Genomic DNA, 18478 nt, shown 5'->3' with positions numbered 1-18478 from the left:
TGCATATGTTTCAACGTTCTTCGTGCGTTATTTTATGAATGCAGTGTTGTATGTAGTCTCCCAATCTTGGCTCCCTATTTGATGTGTTCCGTAAGATTACAAACTCACGTTTACACAATCCTAAATAAGGCACCAATTTAGTTATGAATCAAGTTTGATATGCTGAAATTTTAAGGGAACAATGATCAATGTTAAAATAAATGTCGAAATATAAACTGATTTATTTCTTTTTATTTAAATTGAACGAGATCACGCAACCGTTCGGACACTGGACTCTGTATGGGGAGAAGCATGGATCCGATTACAGTCCGGTTATCCACATTTACTTTCCCGTGGTTTCCCCGTGTCTGTTAAAGGGAATGACAGTACAGTTCCTTCGAGAAAGAAACGGCAACTTCTTTTCCCAGTTCCTATCCAGACCTGGCTAGCGGTTTGTCTGCTATAATCTTGTTGGTAAGTGGACGCTGAGGAAATGAAATTATACTTCAACTGCAGCTTTATATTCTGCATTTAATTTGTAAAAACCCAAAATAACTGTTTCTAGGTATTCATTACAACCTCTACAGAACTCAACTTCACATACAAATTCAAATACTTCGAGTTTCAAGCTCTATATTATTTTGAAAAACGATTTGCTTAATTTGTAACAATCTGATGTCTTTCCTAACCAGTAAAAATATTTTGTCAGAAGTGGGATTCGAACCCACGCCCACAGAAGTGGACTGCGACCTGAACGCAGCGCCTTAGACCACTCGGCCATCCTGACATAACAAAATATAAGCGTATTATACGCGTCATCAGTTCCGCTCAGATAAATTTCATTTTCATTATGTTCTTCAGCATTTAAGTAAATATTTTAGATTGTCTATATCTAAGGCAAATAAGAAAAATGCACAGACGTAGTAAGCTCTTTCATTAATATGTGGTAAGAATTTATTCAGAATGCTCCTATTTTGTTACGAGAAAAGGTTAGTTTTTATAACATTATATTCCTTTTGTTATTTCTTATAAAGATATTCACACATGTGAATGAACGAAAATAACTGATATCTTGTCATTATTCGGTGATTGACGGCGTTTTCCTTAAAGTGTAATCATATTTGGGAAATGATATATTAGAAACAAATGGTGCAATGCAACTAATTCTAAACAACGGAAATTTGGATCATTGATCCCGATAGTTACTTGGAAAAGCTATTCAACTTTTTAAGCATGAGTCACACATTACACAAACCATTTTATACATTTCCGTATCGAATATATTCCCAATATGTCACAGTAAGTGAGTGATGGTACTATTTTATAGGATGCCGAAGTCTGACTTTAATCTTTCAGATAGTGACAAAGTTTCATGTAATGGTTTTAAATGTTGACTATACTAATATACGACGCTGATTTTGGTAAGTCTGGAAAATTTCCGTGATATAATGACACATTATTGTTGCGCCTACATGGTTGGTGTGCATGATTATTCCAAGGTCCCTATAAAGGATTTCAACTACGTACACCATACAGTTCATTGTTGACAGACGTCGGAACTGGTCAGTGAGTCGACTGCGATTGAAAACAGAGAAAACAGTGTTTCGCACTATTATTAAACATTATCATTTGAAGGGTGGAAATGCCGCACAAATCAAAAGAGAACTGGATAGACTTCATACGGACTCTGTACCGTCATTCAAGACAATTTACTTTTGGATTAATGAATTTAAAAGTCGTAGAACGAGCACGGAAAACGAAGCGCGCTCCGGTCTTTCAGTTGACGTTATCACAAAGGAAATCACTGACAAAATCTGTCATATTGTAATGCAAGACCTCCGAATAAAAAGTCGTTAGCTTGCTGAGACTGTAGCTGTCTTAACTGAGCAAGTACATAATATTTTTCAAGGAAAATTGGCAATGAAGAAGCTGTCTGCGAGGTAGGTGCCGCGACTGCTCACAATCGACCACAAGCGCATCGGGTACAACATTTCAGCACAATGTCTGACGATGCTTGATCGCAATCTGCAAGACTACTTGCGCCGATTCGTGACTGTTTGATGAATCCTGGATCCATCCTTACACACCAGAGTTAAAACAACAGTCGAAACAATGGGGAAGAGCTGGTGAAAGTGCACCGAAGAAGGCACAGACCATTCTGTCAGGTGATGATCTCGGTTTTTTGGGTTCAGAAGGAATAACCCTCATAGATGACTTGGAAAAACAGGCAGGAACATAACTGGACCCTATTCTGCTAGTTGATGGGTCGTTTGAAACGTGTGTTGGCTGTAAAAAGAACAAGATTGGAACACAAAAAACACTTTCAGTCTACCATCACATTCGTCATTAATAACAATAGCGAAAGTGAAAGAACTGGAGTTAGAATTGGTTCTGTATCCACTCTGTTCACCATCTTACCACCAAGTGACTCCTTCGTGTTTTCTAACTTCAAATTTTGGCTTTCTGGGGAGAAATATTCATCAAATGAGGAAGTGATGGTTGCATCAACGAGTATTTTGCAGAGTTTGACGCAACCTAATTTCCGATGCGATAGGAAAGCGGAAGGATCTCTGGACCAAAAGATCAAAAGAATCTGGACACCTGGCTGAAAATGACTTGCAAGTTCGTAACGCCCTTCATCGGTAATGCTGGAATTCAGTATGGTGTTGGCCCACCCTTAGCCTTGATGACAGCTTCCACTCTCGCAGGCATACATTCATATGCGGCCGGAAGGTTTCTTGGAGAACGGCAGACCATTCTTCACTGAAAGCTGCTCTATAGGATTCAAGTCTGGACTCTGCAGGCCAGTCCATTACAGGGATGTTATTGTCGTGTAACGACTCCCCCTCAGGGCATGTATTATGAACAGCTGATGGATCCTTTTGAAAGGTGCAGTCGGCATGCCCGCATTTCTCTGCAACAGTGCGAAGCAATAAGGTGCTTAAAACAATAATGTAGGCCTGTGCTGTGATAGTGCCACGCAAAACAAGAAGGGGTACAAGCCCTCTGCACGAAAAACTCGAGCACACCATAACACCACCGCCTCCGAATCTTACTGCAGGAGTAAAATACAGGGAGCGAAAGGCTATTTACAATTTCTGCAGAAATCAGATGGCAGTTGTAAGAGTCGAGGGACATGAAAGGGAAGCAGTGGTTGGGAAGGGAATGAGACAGGGTTGTTGCCTCTCCCCGATGTTATCAATCTGTATATTGAGCTAGCAGTATAGGAAACAAAAGAAAAATTCGGAGTAGGTATTAAAATACATGGAGAAGAAATAAAAACTTTGAGGTTCGCTGATGACATTATAATTCTGTAAGAGACGGCAAAGGACTTGGAAGAGCAGTTGAATGGAATGGACAGTGTCTTGAAAGGAGGATATAAGATGAACATCAACAAAAGCAAAACGAGGATAATGGAATGTAGTCAAATTACATCGGGTGATGCTGAGGGAATTAGATTAGGAAATGAGACACTTAAAGTAGTAAAGGAGCTTTGCTATTTGGGGAGCAAAATAACTGATGATGGTCGAAGTAGAGAGGATATAAAATGTAGACTGGCAATGGCAAGGAAAGCGTTTCTGAAGAAGAGAAATTTGTTAACATCGAGTATAGATTTAAGTGTCAGGAAGTCATTTCTGAAAGTATTTGTATGGAGTGTAGCCATGTATGGAAGTGAAACGTGGACGATAAATATTTTGGACAAGAAGAGACTAAAAGCTTTCGAAATGTGGTGCTACAGAAGAATGATGAAGATTAGATGGGTAGATCACATAACTAATGAGGAAGTATTGAATACAATTGGGGAGAAGAGAAGTTTGTGGCACAACTTGACCAGAAGAAGGGATCGGTTGGTAGGACATGTTCTGAGGCATCAAGGAATCACCAATTTAGTATTGGAGGGCAGTGTGGATGGTAAAAATCGTAGAGGGAGACCAAGAGATGAATACACTAAGCAGATTCAGAAGGATGTAGGTTGCAGTAGGTACTGGGAGATGAAGAAGCTTGCACAGGATAGGGTAGCATGGAGAGCTGCATGAAACCAGTCTCAGGACTGAAGACCGTGACAACAGTGCCTGCGAGCGAGCATCTCGGAAACGGCGAAGCTGGTCGGCTGTTAGCGTGGCTGAAGAGTGTTGAAACCATGATCAGGCTACAGGAAGTTGGACATCCATACCTCATTACAGGAGATACGGATCGGAGGCTCGCCCGCTCCATAAAGCAGGATAGGGGGCGACCTGTAGCAGAACAGTGTTGAAAACGGTGTTCTGCAGCTGAGGACCCTTACGTCTTCCCATGTTAATCCAACAACGTCGTCAATAGTGATTACAGTGGCATGGGAGTTTCAAGATTACACCACGGATCAATGGATGCGTGTCGCCTGGTCGGATGAAGCCCGTTTATTGTTGAACCAGGTCGATGATGGTGTCCAGATACGCCGTCATCCAGGCGAATGGCTGCTGAAACATGCAGTGCTCCACAGGCGCAGGCCCATGGGAGCAGTATTATGTTATGGGGGACTTTCACTTGGGCTTCCATGGGACCTGCGGTAGTAATCGTAGTCACCATGACAGCTATGCACTACTTGAATGTTGTTAGGAAGCACCTGAAACCCCCCTTGAACTTGTCAACAACGATGGCATCTTCCAGCAGGATAACTGTCGGTGCCACAAGATCAGAATCGTCCTGCAGTGGTTTGAGGAGCATGATAGTGAACTAACGTTGTCTTGGTCATCAAATTAGGCATATCTGATTCCAACGCAATCCAACTGGACGCTGTAGGATGCCAGTCCAGCGCGCACAAGCCAGCCGTCCGTAAATTGCAGGAAGTGTGTGTAGCCATCTGGTGCCGCAAACCTGTGGAAACCTACACTATGTGATCAAAAGTATCCAGACGCCCATATAAACATAAGATTTTCATATTAGGTGCATTGTGCTGCCATATCAGCGATCTCAGTAGTCATTAGATATCGTAAGAGCAGCATAGGGCACTCAGTGGAACTCTCGGACTTCGAACATGGTCAGGTGATTGGATGTCACTCGTGTCATAGAACTGTAAGCGAGGTATCCACACACCTAAAATCCTAGGTCCACTCCTTCCGATGTGGTAGTGAAGTGGAAACGAGAAGGAACACAAACAACACAAAAGCTCAAAGGCCGACCTCGTCTGTCGACTGACGGCGACCGCTGGCAGTTGAAGAGTGTCGTAATGTTTAACAGGCAGGCATCTATCCAGAGTCCAGACCATCACACAGGAATTCCAAACTGCATCAGGATCCATTCCAAGTGCTCCGACAGTTAGGCGGGAGGTGAGAAAACTTGATTTTCATGGTCGAGCGGCTGCTCATAAGCCGCGAATCGCACCCGTAGATGCCAAATGACGCCCCGCTTGTTGTAAAGAGCGTAAACATTGGACGATTGAAGAGTGGAAAAATCGGCGAAAGGCCGCGCGTAATCAGGATAATGGACAAGGGGCACTAAATCAGCTGTGTGTGGATATGTTGAGAATTTGGGTCTGATGGGAGGCGTGTGAGGGTAGTCCGAACAGGTTGCAGTTACCCCAATTTCCAGATGGCGCAATGCTCAGCACATCTGCCTAGACCCAGATTTGAATCCCGATCTGGTACAAATTTGGTGAAATAATTTGGGCGAAGGTCACGGTTAAAGCAGCCTCAGACATGGTAATTGGATGTCTCTATAGGCCCCCTGGCTCAGCAGCTGTTGTGGCTCAGCACCTGAAGGATAATTTGGAAAATATTTCGAGTAGATTTCCCCACCATGTTATAGTTCTGGGTGGAGATTTTAATTTGCCGGATATAGACTGGGAGACTCAAACGTTCATAACGGGTGGTAGGGACAAAGAATCCAGTGATTTTTTTTAAAATACTTTATCTGAAAACTACCTTAAGCAGTTAAACAGAGAACCGACTCGTGGCGATAACATATTAGACCTTCTGGTGACAAACAGACCCGAACTATTTGAAACAGCTAATGCAGAACAGGGAATCAGCGATCATAAAGCGGTTACTGCATCGATGATTTCAGCCGTAAATAGAAATATTTAAAAAGGTAGGAAGATTTTTCTGTTTAGCAAAAGTGACAAAAAGCAGATTACAGAGTACCTGACGGCTCAACACAAACGTTTTGTCTCAAGTACAGATAGTGTTGATGATCAGTGGAAAAAGTTCAAAAACATCGTACAATATGCGTTAGATGAGTATGAGTCAAGCAAGATCGTAAGAGATGGAAAAGAGTCACCGTGGTACAACAACCGAATTAGAAAACTGCTGCGGAAGCAAAGGGAACTTCACAGCAAACATAAACATAGCCAAAGCCTTGCAGACAAACAAAAATTACGCGAAGCGAAATGTAGTGTGAGGAGGGCTATGCGAGAGGCGTTCAATGAATTCGAAAGTAAAGTTCTATGTACTGACTTGGCAGAAAATCTTTAAAAAAATTGGTCTGATGTCAAAGCGGTAGGGGATCAAAACAAAATGTCCAGACACTCTGTGACCAAAATGGTACTGAAACAGAGGATGACAGACTAAAGGCCGAAGTACTAAATGTCTTTTTCCAAAGCTGTTTCACAGAGGACGACTGCACTGTAGTTCGTTCTCTAGATTGTCGCACAGATGACAAAACGGTAGACATCGAAATAGACGACAGAGGGGTAGGGAAATAATTAAAATCGCTCAAAAGAGGAAAGGCCGCTGGTCCTGATGGGATACCAGTTCGATTTTACACAGAGTACGCGAAGGAACTTGGCCCCCTTCTTGCAGCGGTGTACCGTAGGTCTCTAGAAGAGCGGAGCGTTCCAAAGGATTGGAAAAGGGCATAGGTCATCCCCGTTTTCAAGAAGGGACGTCGAACAGATGTACAGAACTGTAGACCTATATCTCTAACGTCGATCAGTTGTAGAATTTTGGAACACGTATTATGTTCGAGTATAATGACTTTTCTGGAGTCTAGAAATCTAGTCTGTAGGAATCAGCATGGGGTTCGAAAAGACGATCGTGTGAAACTCAGCTCGCGCTATTCGTCCACGAGACTCAGAGGGCCATAGACACGGGTTCACAGGTAGATGCCGTGTTTCTTGACTTTCGCAAGGCGTTCGATACAGTTCCACACAGTCGTTTATGAACAAAGTAAGAGCATATGGACTATCAGACCAATTGTGTGATAGGATTGAATAGTTCCTAGATAACAGAACGCAGCATGTCATTCTCAATGGAGAGAAGTCTTCCGAAGTAAGAGTGATTTCAGGTGTGCCGCAGGGGAGTGTAGTAGGACCGTTGCTATTCACAATATGCATAAACGACCTTGTGGATGACATCGGAAATTCACTGAGGCTTTTTGCGGACGATGCTGTGGTGTATCGAGAGGTAGTAACAATGGAAAATTGTACTGAAATGCAGGAGGATCTGCAGCGCATTGACACATGGTGCAGGGAATGACAATTGAATCTCAATGTAGACAAGTGCAATGTGCTGCGAATACATAGAAAGACAGATCCCTTATCATTTAGCTTCAAAATAGGTCAGCAACTGGAAGCAGTTAATTCCATAAATTATCTGGGAGTACGCATTAGGCGTGATTTAAAATGGAATGATCATATAAAGTTGATCGTCGGCAAAGCACATGCCAGACTGATTCATTGGAAGAATCCTAAGGAAATGCAATCCGAAAACAAAGGAAGTAGGTTACAGTACGCTTGTTCGTCCACTGCTTGAATACTGCTCAGCAATGTCGGATCCGTACCAGATAGGGCTATCAGAGATAGAGAAGATCCAACGGAGAGCAGCGGGCTTCGTTACAGGATCATTCAGTAATCGCGAAAGCGTTACGGAGATGATAGATAAACTCCAGTGGAAGACTCTGCAGGAGAGACGCTCAGTAGCTCGGTACGGGCTTTTGTTAAAGTTTCGAGAACATACCTTCACCGAAGAGTCGAGCAGTATATTGCTCCACCCTACGTATATCTCGCGAAGAGACCATGAGGATAAAATCAGAGATATTAGAGCCCACACAGAAGCATATCGACAATCCTTCTTTACACGAACAATACGAGACTGGAATAGACGGAAGTGTAGATGTAGAATTTTCTACTTTCCCGTTTGATTTAAATGAGTGCCCTCTCGCAGCCATCGTCTGTAAATCCTTTGAGTCTTAAGTAAAAGAAATCTCAGTCCCTCCAGAATTCAATGCTTTTCTCGAAATGTGGTTAAGTGGTTGACTACTACAAAAAGTCCCCAGTATTTGCTCAAAAATTATGTTGTTATCGGGGATTATAACACTGTTTGGACAATACCAATAGTCATCGTCAGAAGATGAAAAACTCAGCTTGAACTCTCTCTTTCGTGTTACTTTAATGTCCGTTTTCAAGGGCTACACGCAGATAAAGGCAGGGTGTATACTCTCCGGGACAATTGGGAAACCCGGGGAAAACCTTGGAATTTATCATTGACTTGGTTTCCAGTTAAATTGTTGTAATTTTGAGTAATGAGAACTGATAATGTAACAAAGAATTTTACATTATCCCGCTACTGCAGAATAATATGCAGCAATGATACAAACGAGAACGAAACATCAAAATAAAACTGAAAATTGCATAGAAAATGCTCCATTTACAACAACAAAACAGTGCTCAAACAGAGGTCTGCCAAAAGCAAAGTGTGTCAAAGGCCGGGCGGAGTGGCCGAGCGGTTCTAGGCGCTACAGTCTGGAACCGCGCGACCGCTACTGTCGCAAGTTTGAATCCGGCCTCGGGCATGGATGTGTGTGATGTGAAGTCTAGGCGGCTGACTACCTCAGATGTTAAGTTCCATAGTGCTCAGAGCCATTTGAGCCATTTTTTTTTTTTTTGAAGTGTGTCAAAGGCTTTAGGATGGAGATTATGCAATACTTCGTAACAACAAACTGCTTTTCGATGAGCATGACGTCACAACTGTTTACACTTCCAACAGGTCGCGGGAAAATATTGCGAATAGTGGTTTGAGAAGCGATACTTCCAAAGTATTTTTTTTTTTTTTGCGCAAGATGAATTCTGTTACGTGTGAGAATGTGCAATGAATTTCTTAAATCACAGAGCATTTGACCCTCGTACAAAAAATAAAACTTCGAGTAGCAGCCACTTCATTTACATGGACACTCTGCAAATCACTTTTAAGTGCCTGGCAGAGGGTTCATCGAACCACCTTCACAATTCCCTATTATTCCAATATCGTATAGCGCGCGGAAAGAATGAACACCTATATCTTTCCGTATGAGCTCTGATTTCCCTTTTTTTATCTTTGTGATCGTTCCTCCCTATATGTCAGTATCAACAAAATATTTTCGCATTCGGACGAGAAAATTTGTGATTGGAATTTCGTGTGAAGATTCCGTCGCACCGAAAAACGCCTTTCTTTTAATAATGTCCATCCCAAATCCTGTATCATTTCTGTGACTCTCTATCCCATATTTCACGATAATACAAAACGTACCGCCTTTCTTTGAACTTTCTCGATGTACTCAGTCAGCCCTATCTGGTAAGTATCCCACACCGCGCAACAGTATTCTAAAAGAGGAAGGACAAGCGTAGTGTAGGCAGTCTCCTTAGTAGGTCTGTTACATTTTCTGAATGCCCTGCCAAAGAAACGCAGTCTTTGGTTAGCCTTCCCCACAACATTTTCTGAGTGTTCCTTCCAATTTAAATTGTTCGTAATTGTAATACCTAGGTATTTAGTTGAATTTACAGCTTTTACATTAGACTGATTCATCGTTAACCTAAGTTTAACGCGTTTCTTTTAGCTCTCACGTGGATGTCCTCACACTTTCCGTTATTTAAGGTCAACTGCCACTTTTCGCACCATTCCGATAATTCTTCTAAATCGTTTTGCAGTTTGTTTTGATCTTCTGATGACTTTATTAGTCGATAAACGACAGCGTCAGCTACAAACAACCGAAGACGGTTGCTCAAATTGTCTCCCAAATCGTTCACTATTATTTCTCGTTCGATCTGCCAGATACATTTTACAAAGAAGAGATAAGATTAATATAGATCACAATAAACGTTTGGAACTTACAGTGTGGAAACAAATTATACCAGTTATTACAATACAATTATGTCAGGGAATCTACATTATTACATTAAAAGGAACAAAAATCACATAAATTGAAGACAATTACACAGTAACATTAAGATTATGGAGCCATTTCCTGGCATTGTCCGTTAACTTGTGGAGCGACATCAGAGAAGTCTATGAAACCATGAATGTTACAAACCAGAAGATGGTCCATTATTTGTACCTCGCCAGTCACAACACGAATCGTCTCTATAGCCCCATTTTGTTGTTTGCTGTCTGCTCCCTGCCGCCGTTGGATAAGCAGCTGCAGCAGCAAGTCGTATAACCCTAGCTTACTTATTTGTTAGATAGTTGAATTAATTTCTTTGCGTGTTTATGGGTACTAGCATTGTTTAATTCATGTATTTCGGGCGTATTATAGTATTTGACAGTTGTAGCATCGCGCTTTAGTGTTTACTTGGTAGATTCTTATTTAAATTGCGTGTGCGTTTCGTATAGGAGGTGCAATTTCGAGTTTTAGTTACTGTAATCGTAAATTCAGCAGATTGTAGCGCAGTCGTTAGGCATTTGTACAGGTTAGTTGATACATTCTTTTCGTGTTTCGCTTGCTCTATCTAGGCACCGACTCGTGTTTCGGTAACTGTTGTTAAACATCGATTAGAATGGACAGGGACTGCGATTGCTGTGTTCGGATGAGGGCTGACTTGGCATCCCTTCGCTCACAGCTGCAATCGGCGCTGACTTCGGTCGCGCAGCTTGAGGCTGTTGCCAATGGGCACCACTGTGGGGAGCCGGACTTGGGTATCACGGGGATGTCAACCTCGTCCCGTCTGTCCCCAGATCGGTCTGCCGCTGTGGTTGCCCCGGTTGCTGCCCGCAGTGGGGCTGAGCCCTCACCTGTGGTTGATTGGGAGGTCGTTCCAAGGCGTGGCAGGCAGCGAAAGGCGTCCCCGGAGGCTGATCAGAAAGCCTCCCCGGTGCGTCTGACAAACCGGTCTCAGGCACTGTCTCTGGCTGAGCCAGATGCAGCTGCCTGCCCTGTTTCAGAGGATCATTCTCAGCCTTCAAGGTCCGGGCAATCACAGAGGGTGGGCTTACTGGTAGTTGGGAGCTCCAATGTTAGGCGCGTAATGGGGCCCCTTAGGGATACGGCGGCTAAGGAGGGGAAGAAATCCAGTGTGCACTCCGTGTGCATTCCGGGAGGAGTCATTCCTGATGTGGAAAGGGTCCTTCCGGATGCCATGAAGAGCACAGGGTGCAGCCAGCTGCAGGTGGTGGCACATGTCGGCACTAATGACGTGTGTCGCTTTGGATCTGAGGAAATTCTCTCTGGATTCCAGCGGCTATCTGATTTGGTGAAGGCTGCCGGTCTTGCTTACGAGATGAAGGCAGAGCTCACCATCTGCAGCATCGTTGACAGAACCGACTGCGGACCTTTGGTGCAGAGCTGGGTGGAGGGTCTGAATCAGAGGCTCAGACGGTTTTGCGACCGTGTTGGCTGCAGATTCCTTGACTTGCGCCATAGGGTGGTGGGGTTTCGGGTTCCGCTGAATAGGTCAGGAGTTCACTACACTCAGCTGGCGGCCACACGGGTAGCGGAGGCTGTGTGGCGTGGACTGGGCCGTTTTTTAGGTTAGAAGGCCTCAGGAAAGTACGGGGTGGGCTCAATGTCAAAGGGTGCATGGCAATTACAGGACGTGCTTGGATCAAGGAACAGTCGGGATTATAGTTGTAAATTGTTGTAGTTGCGCTGGAAAAGTCCCAGAGCTTCAAGCGCTAATAGAAAGCACAGAACCTGATATCGTTACAGGTACAGAAAGCTGGCTAAAGCCTGAAATAAGTTCTGCAGAAATTTTTACGAAGTCTCAGACGGTGTTCAGGAAAGATAGATTAGGCAGAATTGGTGGTGGAGTGTTTGTGTCTGTCAGTAGTGGTTTATCTTGTAGTGAAGTCGAAGTAGATACTCCGTGCGAATAGGTATGGGTGGAGGTTATACTTAACAGCCGAATTAAGTTAATAATTGGCTCCTTCTACCGACCCCCAGACTCCGGTGATACAGTTGCGGAACAGTTCAGAGAAAGTTTGAGTCTCGTAACAAATAAATACCCCACTCATACGGTTATAGTTGGTGTGGACTTCAACCTACCCTCGGTATGTTGGCAAAAATACTTGTTCAAAACCCGTGGTAGGCAGAAAACGTCTTCCGAGATTGTCCTAAATGCTTTCTCCGAAAATTATTTCAAGCAGTTAGTCCACGAACCCACGCGAATTGTAAATGGTTGCGAAAACACACTTGACCTCTTAGCCACAAACAATCCAGAGCTGATAGAGAGCATCATGACTGATACAGGGATTAGTGATCACAAGGTCGTTGTAGCTAGGCTCAATACCATTTCTTCCAAATCCATCAGAAACAAACGCAAAATAATTTTATTTTAAAAAGCGGATAAAGTGTCACTAGAAGCCTTCCTAAAAGACAATTTCCATTCCTTCCGAACTAACTGTGCAAATGTAGACGAGATGTGACTCAAATTCAAAGATATAGTAGCAACAGCAATTGAGAGATTCATACCTCATAAATTGGTAAGAGATGGAACGGATCCCCCGTGGTACACAAAAAAGGTCCGAACGCTGTTGCAGAGGCAACGGAAAAAGCATGCGAAGTTCAGAAGAACGCGAAATCCCGAAGATGGGCTAAAATTTACAGACGCGCGAAATTTGGCACGTACTTCGATGCGAGATGCCTTTAATAGGTTCCACAACGAAACATTGTCTCGAAATTTGGTAGAAAATCCGAAGAAATTCTGGTCGTATGTAAAGTACACAAGCGGCAAGACGCAGTCAATACCTTCGCTGCGCAGTGCCGATGGTACTGTTACCGACGACTGTGCCGCTAAAGCGGAGTTATTGAACGCAGTTTTCCGAAATTCCTTCACCAGGGAAGACGAATGGAATATTCCAGAATTTGAAACTCGAACATCTGCCAGCATGAGTTTCTTAGAAGTAGATACCTTAGGGGTTGCGAAGCAACTCAAATCGCTTGATACAGGCAAGTCTTCAGGTCCAGATTGTATACCGATTAGGTTCCTTTCAGATTACGCTGATACTATAGCTCCCTACTTAGCACTCATATACAACCGCTCTCTCACCGATAGATCTGTACCTACAGATTGGAAAATATCGCAGGTCGCACCAGTGTTCAAGAAGGGTAGTAGGAGTAATGCATTTAACTACAGACCTATATCATTGACGTCGGTCTGCAGTAGGGTTTTGGAGCATATACTGTATTCAAACATTATGAATCACCTCGAAGGGAACGATCTATTGACACGAAATCAGCATGGCTTCAGAAAACATCGCTCTTGTGCAACGCAGCTAGCTCTTTATTCGCACGAAGTAATGGCCGCCATCGACAGGGGATCTCAAGTTTATTCCGTATTTCTAGATTTTCGGAAAGCTTTTGACACCGTTCCTCACAAGCGACTTCTAATCAAGCTGCGGGCCTATGGGGTATCGTCTCAGTTGTGCTACTGGATTCGTGATTTCCTGTCAGGAAAGTCGCAGTTCGTAGTAATAGACGGCAAATCATCGAGTAAAACTGAAGTGATATCAGGTGTTCCCCAGGGAAGCGTCCTGGGACCTCTGCTGTTCCTGATCTATATAAATGACCTGGGTGACAATCTGAGCAGTTCTCTTAGATTGTTCGCAGATGATGCTGTAATTTACCGTCTAGAAAGGTCATCCGAAGACCAATATCAGTTGCAAAGCGATTTAGAAAAGATTGCTGTATGGTGTGTCAGGTGGCAGTTGACGCTAAATAACGAAAAGTGTGAGATGATCCACATGAGTTCCAAAAGAAATCCGTTGGAATTCGATTACTCGATAAATAGTACAATTCTCAAGGCTGTCAATTCAACTAAGTACCTGGATGTTAAAATTACGAAGAACTTCAGTTGGAAGGACCACATAGATAATATTGTCGGGAAGGCGAGCCAAAGGTTGCGTTTCATTGGCAGGACACTTAGAAGATGCAACAAGTCCACTAAAGAGACAGCTTACACTACACTCGTTCGTCCTCTGTTAGAATATTGCTGCGCGGTGTGGGATCCTTACCAGGTGGGATTGACGGAGGATATCGAAAGGGTGCAAAAAAGGGCAGCTCGTTTTGTATTATCACTTTATAGGGGAGAGAGTGTGGCAGATATGATACACGAGTTGGGATGGAAGTCATTACAGCATAGACGTTTTTCGTCGCGGCGAGACCTTTTTACGAAATTTCATTCACCAACTTTCTCTTCCGAATGCGAAAATATTTTGTTGAGCCCAACCTACATAGGTAGGAATGATCATCAAAATAAAATAAGAGAAATCAGAGCTCGAACAGAAGGGTTTAGGTGTTCGTTTTTCCCGCTCGCCGTTCGCGAGTGGAATAGTAGAGAGATAGTATGATTGTGGTTCGATAAACCCTCTGCCAAGCACTTAAATGTGAATTGCAGAGTATTCATGTAGATGTAGATGTACATCGTCCAACTCCCGTGCGAAACCTGTTTAGAGCCGACCAGTGTTTCCTGTTGAGATTGAAGCCTTCAACCCTTTTGGTTGGGTCGTGAATTAGGTGATGGTTTTCCACGACGCCTCTTCTCAGAACCTGCCATTCAGCATCGAGGCCCTCTGTGCCCAATGTTCTGCTCCAGATGATAGGTTTCCTGGAGTCTCGTTGGTCCTCCCATGTCGGCATGTATGGGTTGCCTTGGGTTTGCTTCAATTTTTTGTGCTATGTCCTGGGTTGCTTTCTCTCTATGTATGGAAGCAAGAGCGATGTTTGCCAGCACCGGAAGCCACTCAGCGGGAGTTGGCGTGAGAGTACCGGTGACGGTTCTCAGAGTGGCATTTAGTTGTACATCCACTCTTTTGGCGTGCGGGCTTCTGCCCCAGACTGGGGCACAGTATTCTGCAGCGCTATACCCCAGTGCCAGTGCTGCAGTTCGTAGAGTGGCAGCGTCACAACCCCAAGTGGTGCCTGCCAGTCTGTTGAGCAGGTTATTTCTCGTCTTTAGCTTTTGGGCAGTATCAGTTAGGTGTTGTCTGAAAGTCATGCTGCGATCTAGCTTAATACCGAGATATAACCAGACGCAGTTACCTTCTCGCTTCCTTGTTGTTTAGATGCATGACTGTGCTTACTGTTTAGATGCCATGTGTCACAGTACTTTTTCAGTGTAGCTAGATCTTCATCTAGTGTTGATTCCAGGTTTTCAAACGAGTTACTTTGCCCTGTAATAGCTAAATCATCTGCGTAGGCAGATTTATGTGAGCGCAGGTCAGGCAAATCTGCTATATAGATGTTGAAGAGCCAGGGAGCTAAGACTGATCCTTGCGGAGGACCATTTTTAGGGTATGGCACTTCCTGGTTTCACCATTTAATTTGACCCTGAACTTCCTTTTGCTCAACATGTTGTTCATGAGCTTCAACACTGTTTTGCATTTGACTATCTTTGCCAGTTTTAATATGAGACCATTTAGTTATACAGTGTCGTACGCTGATGTCAAGTCAATGAGAACTATCCCTGTTTTCTTTTCCTGAAACCCTCGTTCAATGTGTGTGGTAAGTGCCAGCATCTGGTGGCAGCAGCTTCTTCCTTGTCTAAAACCTGCTTGCTCCACCGGTAGTTGTTCGTTCAGTACTGGTTTAAGTCTTTCCAACAGTATCCTTTCAAACAGTTTGTAGGTCATGCACAGTAATGAGATTGGCATGAAGTTCGCTGCGTCAGTTCCACTCTTCCCTGGTTTAAGTATGGAAATGATTTTGGCTGTTTTCCATTCTCTGGGGATTTCATAGGTTTCCATTATTCTCGTGAATAGTTTGCATAGCTATTTCAGCGCTTTTAGTCCAAGATTTTTCAAAAATTCAAGAAGGATGTTGTGTGGTCCAGCTGCCTTCCCTGCCCGTGTGTATTGGAGTGCCATCTTCACCTCTTCTTCTTGGACTGCTGCCGTGAACATGTCGGCTTTTTCTTCACATTCCTGCAATTCCACAGCCATCTGAGCTTTTATATTTTTTCTTTGCTCAGGAGTCACTTATCTTGGCGTTATCCCCGAGTTTCTTGCTGATTTTGTTTGGGTGGATACTGGCCTCTGCTGACTTCTGTGGTTGGCTCCTCCCAGCTTTCTCATGAGACGTCAGCTTTTACGGCTTGAATGTGTGAAGTCCATTTGTTCCATGAGCTTGTGCCACCTTTGTTTTCATTCCTCGTCCAGTAGGTCGGTAAGAGCCTGGGCAGTGCCCTCATCTTCTCTTCTGTTAAATTCTTCCAGTAGGTTGCTGCATTCTTCAGACCAGCATGGGATGTGATATTTTCTTTCTCATCGGGGGATATTTTTATGAGCTGCGTGGATGAGTAACTTACAGAAGCGTGCATAGTTTGCAGCAGTAGGTGGTATTCTCATTATCGTTTTCTCCACGCTTTGATATGCTTCCCAGTTGGATTTTCTCAGATTCCAACGTGGGATGGGAGCTCTCGTTACAATTTGTAGCGGTACGCATTGTTTTATTAAGACTGGGCAGTGTTGGCTTCTAGGCAGGCGGTTTGATACTGTCCGTGATGCTGGCATTGCTGCTCCTGTATTTGTGCTGGACACGAAACATAAGTCGGGAGTAGTTTTGGTCTTCCATGCACTCGAGTGAAAAGTGGGCTTATCTTTGGACCGTACAGAAGGTGGTAGTTGTTGGTTTCAGCCCAGTCTGCCAGACAGGCGCCATCACTGTTGTTCTTGTTATATCCCCACTTGAAGTGATGGGAGTTGAAGTCTCCTATGTAGACAGAGGGGTGGAGTGTCACAGGGACCATGGATGGAGACCAAGAGCTGGAGGGTGGCTTGTACACATTAAATATAGTCATGTCGTTCTCCTTGATTCCCACAGTGAAGTCGTGGCTACTCTTTATTTTTGTTGTTGCTCAACAGGTTGTTCCTTACCAGGGTGGCTATGCCATGTTTCCCGTGCCCAGCATAGGCAACTGTCGTGAAGCCATATACTTTGATCTTGGAGATGTTGTCATCCGTTAGGTGGGTTTCTTGCAATGCAAAGACGTCCACTTTATTGTCGTTCATGATTTTGGACAATAGATCTCCTTTCGCTCCACTGTAACCTTCTATATTAACTTGAAACACAATCAGTGTGTGTTTCACCTTTTCTTTGTGATGATCGCGCTTACGCTTTTTCTTGCGTATCTGTCTAGGCCGGGACACAGAGGCGTTCGGCCATCGCTAGGTGCTGGCGTTCAGTTTACTATTCACACTTTGAATAGTAATCCAGGGGCAGGGCGAGGACCAACCAGCTCACCCCCAAATGGTTCATATAGATAAGGAACAGCAAAGGGCCTATAACACTACCTTGGGGAACGCCAGAAATCACTTCTGTTATTCTCGAAGGCTTTCCCTCAATTACAACGAACTGTGACCTCTCTGACAGGGAAATGACAGATCCAGTTACGTAACTGAGACGATATTCCATAAGAACGCAATTTCACTACGAGCCGCTTGTGTGGTACAGTGTCAAAAATACGGAATCGATCTGAAATCCCTTGTCAATAGCACTCAGTATTTCATACGAATAGGGAGCTAGTTGTGTTTCACAAGAACGATGTTTTCTAAACCCATGTGGACTGTGTGTCCTCGAGGTAATTCATTACGTTCGAACACACGACATGTTCTAAAATCCTGCTGCATATCGACGTTAACGATATGAACCTGTAATTTAGTGTATTACTCCTACTACATTTCTTGAATATTGGTGTGACCTGTGCAACTTTCTAGTCTTTGGGTACTGATCTTTCGTCGAGCGAACGGTTGTCTATGATAGCTAAGTGTGGAGCTAATGCATCGGCATACTCCGAAAGAAACCTAATTGGTATACAGCCTGGACCAGAAGAATTGCTTTTATTAAGTGATTTAAGTTGATTCACTACTCCGAGAATATCTATTTCTGCGTTACTCATGTTGGCAGCTGTTCTCGAATCGAAGTCTGGGATATTTACTTAGTCTTCTTTTGTGAAGGTATTTCGGAAGGCTTCTAGTAACTCTACTTTGGCAGTACTGTCTTCGATAGTATTTTCATTGCTATCGCGCAGAGAAGGCATTGATTGTTTCTTGCCGCTAACGTACTTCACATACGACCAGAATCACTTTGGATTTTTTGGCAGGTTTCGAGACAGTTTAGTTGTGGAAACTGTTACAAGCATCTCACATTGAAGTCCGCGCTAAATTTCGAGCTTCCGTAAAAGATCGCCAATCTTGTGGATTTTGCGTCTGTTTAAATTTGGCATGTTTGTTTCGTTCCTTCTGCAACAGTGTTCTAACCTGTTTTATGTACCAAGGAGGATGAACTTAGCAAAATTTCGGACACACAGGACTATACGTTCGTCATTTAAAATTTTACTGGC

The 18478-nt window shown here is 43.7% G+C and overlaps 1 non-coding gene across 1 annotated transcript; it reads right to left on the bottom strand.

Annotated features, from left to right (window-relative positions):
• Window positions 1-682: 682 nt before the first annotated feature.
• On the bottom strand, window positions 683-766 carry Trnal-cag (transfer RNA leucine (anticodon CAG)). The gene has a single exon. It is a non-coding gene; the product is annotated as a tRNA-Leu (tRNA).
• Window positions 767-18478: the final 17712 nt, after the last annotated feature.

The sequence above is a fragment of the Schistocerca gregaria genome, chromosome 7 (assembly GCF_023897955.1).
Source record: "Schistocerca gregaria isolate iqSchGreg1 chromosome 7, iqSchGreg1.2, whole genome shotgun sequence".
NCBI lineage: Eukaryota > Metazoa > Arthropoda > Insecta > Orthoptera > Acrididae > Schistocerca > Schistocerca gregaria.
Note: the sequence above shows the minus strand (reverse complement) of the source record. Positions and strands in the feature narration are given on the sequence as shown.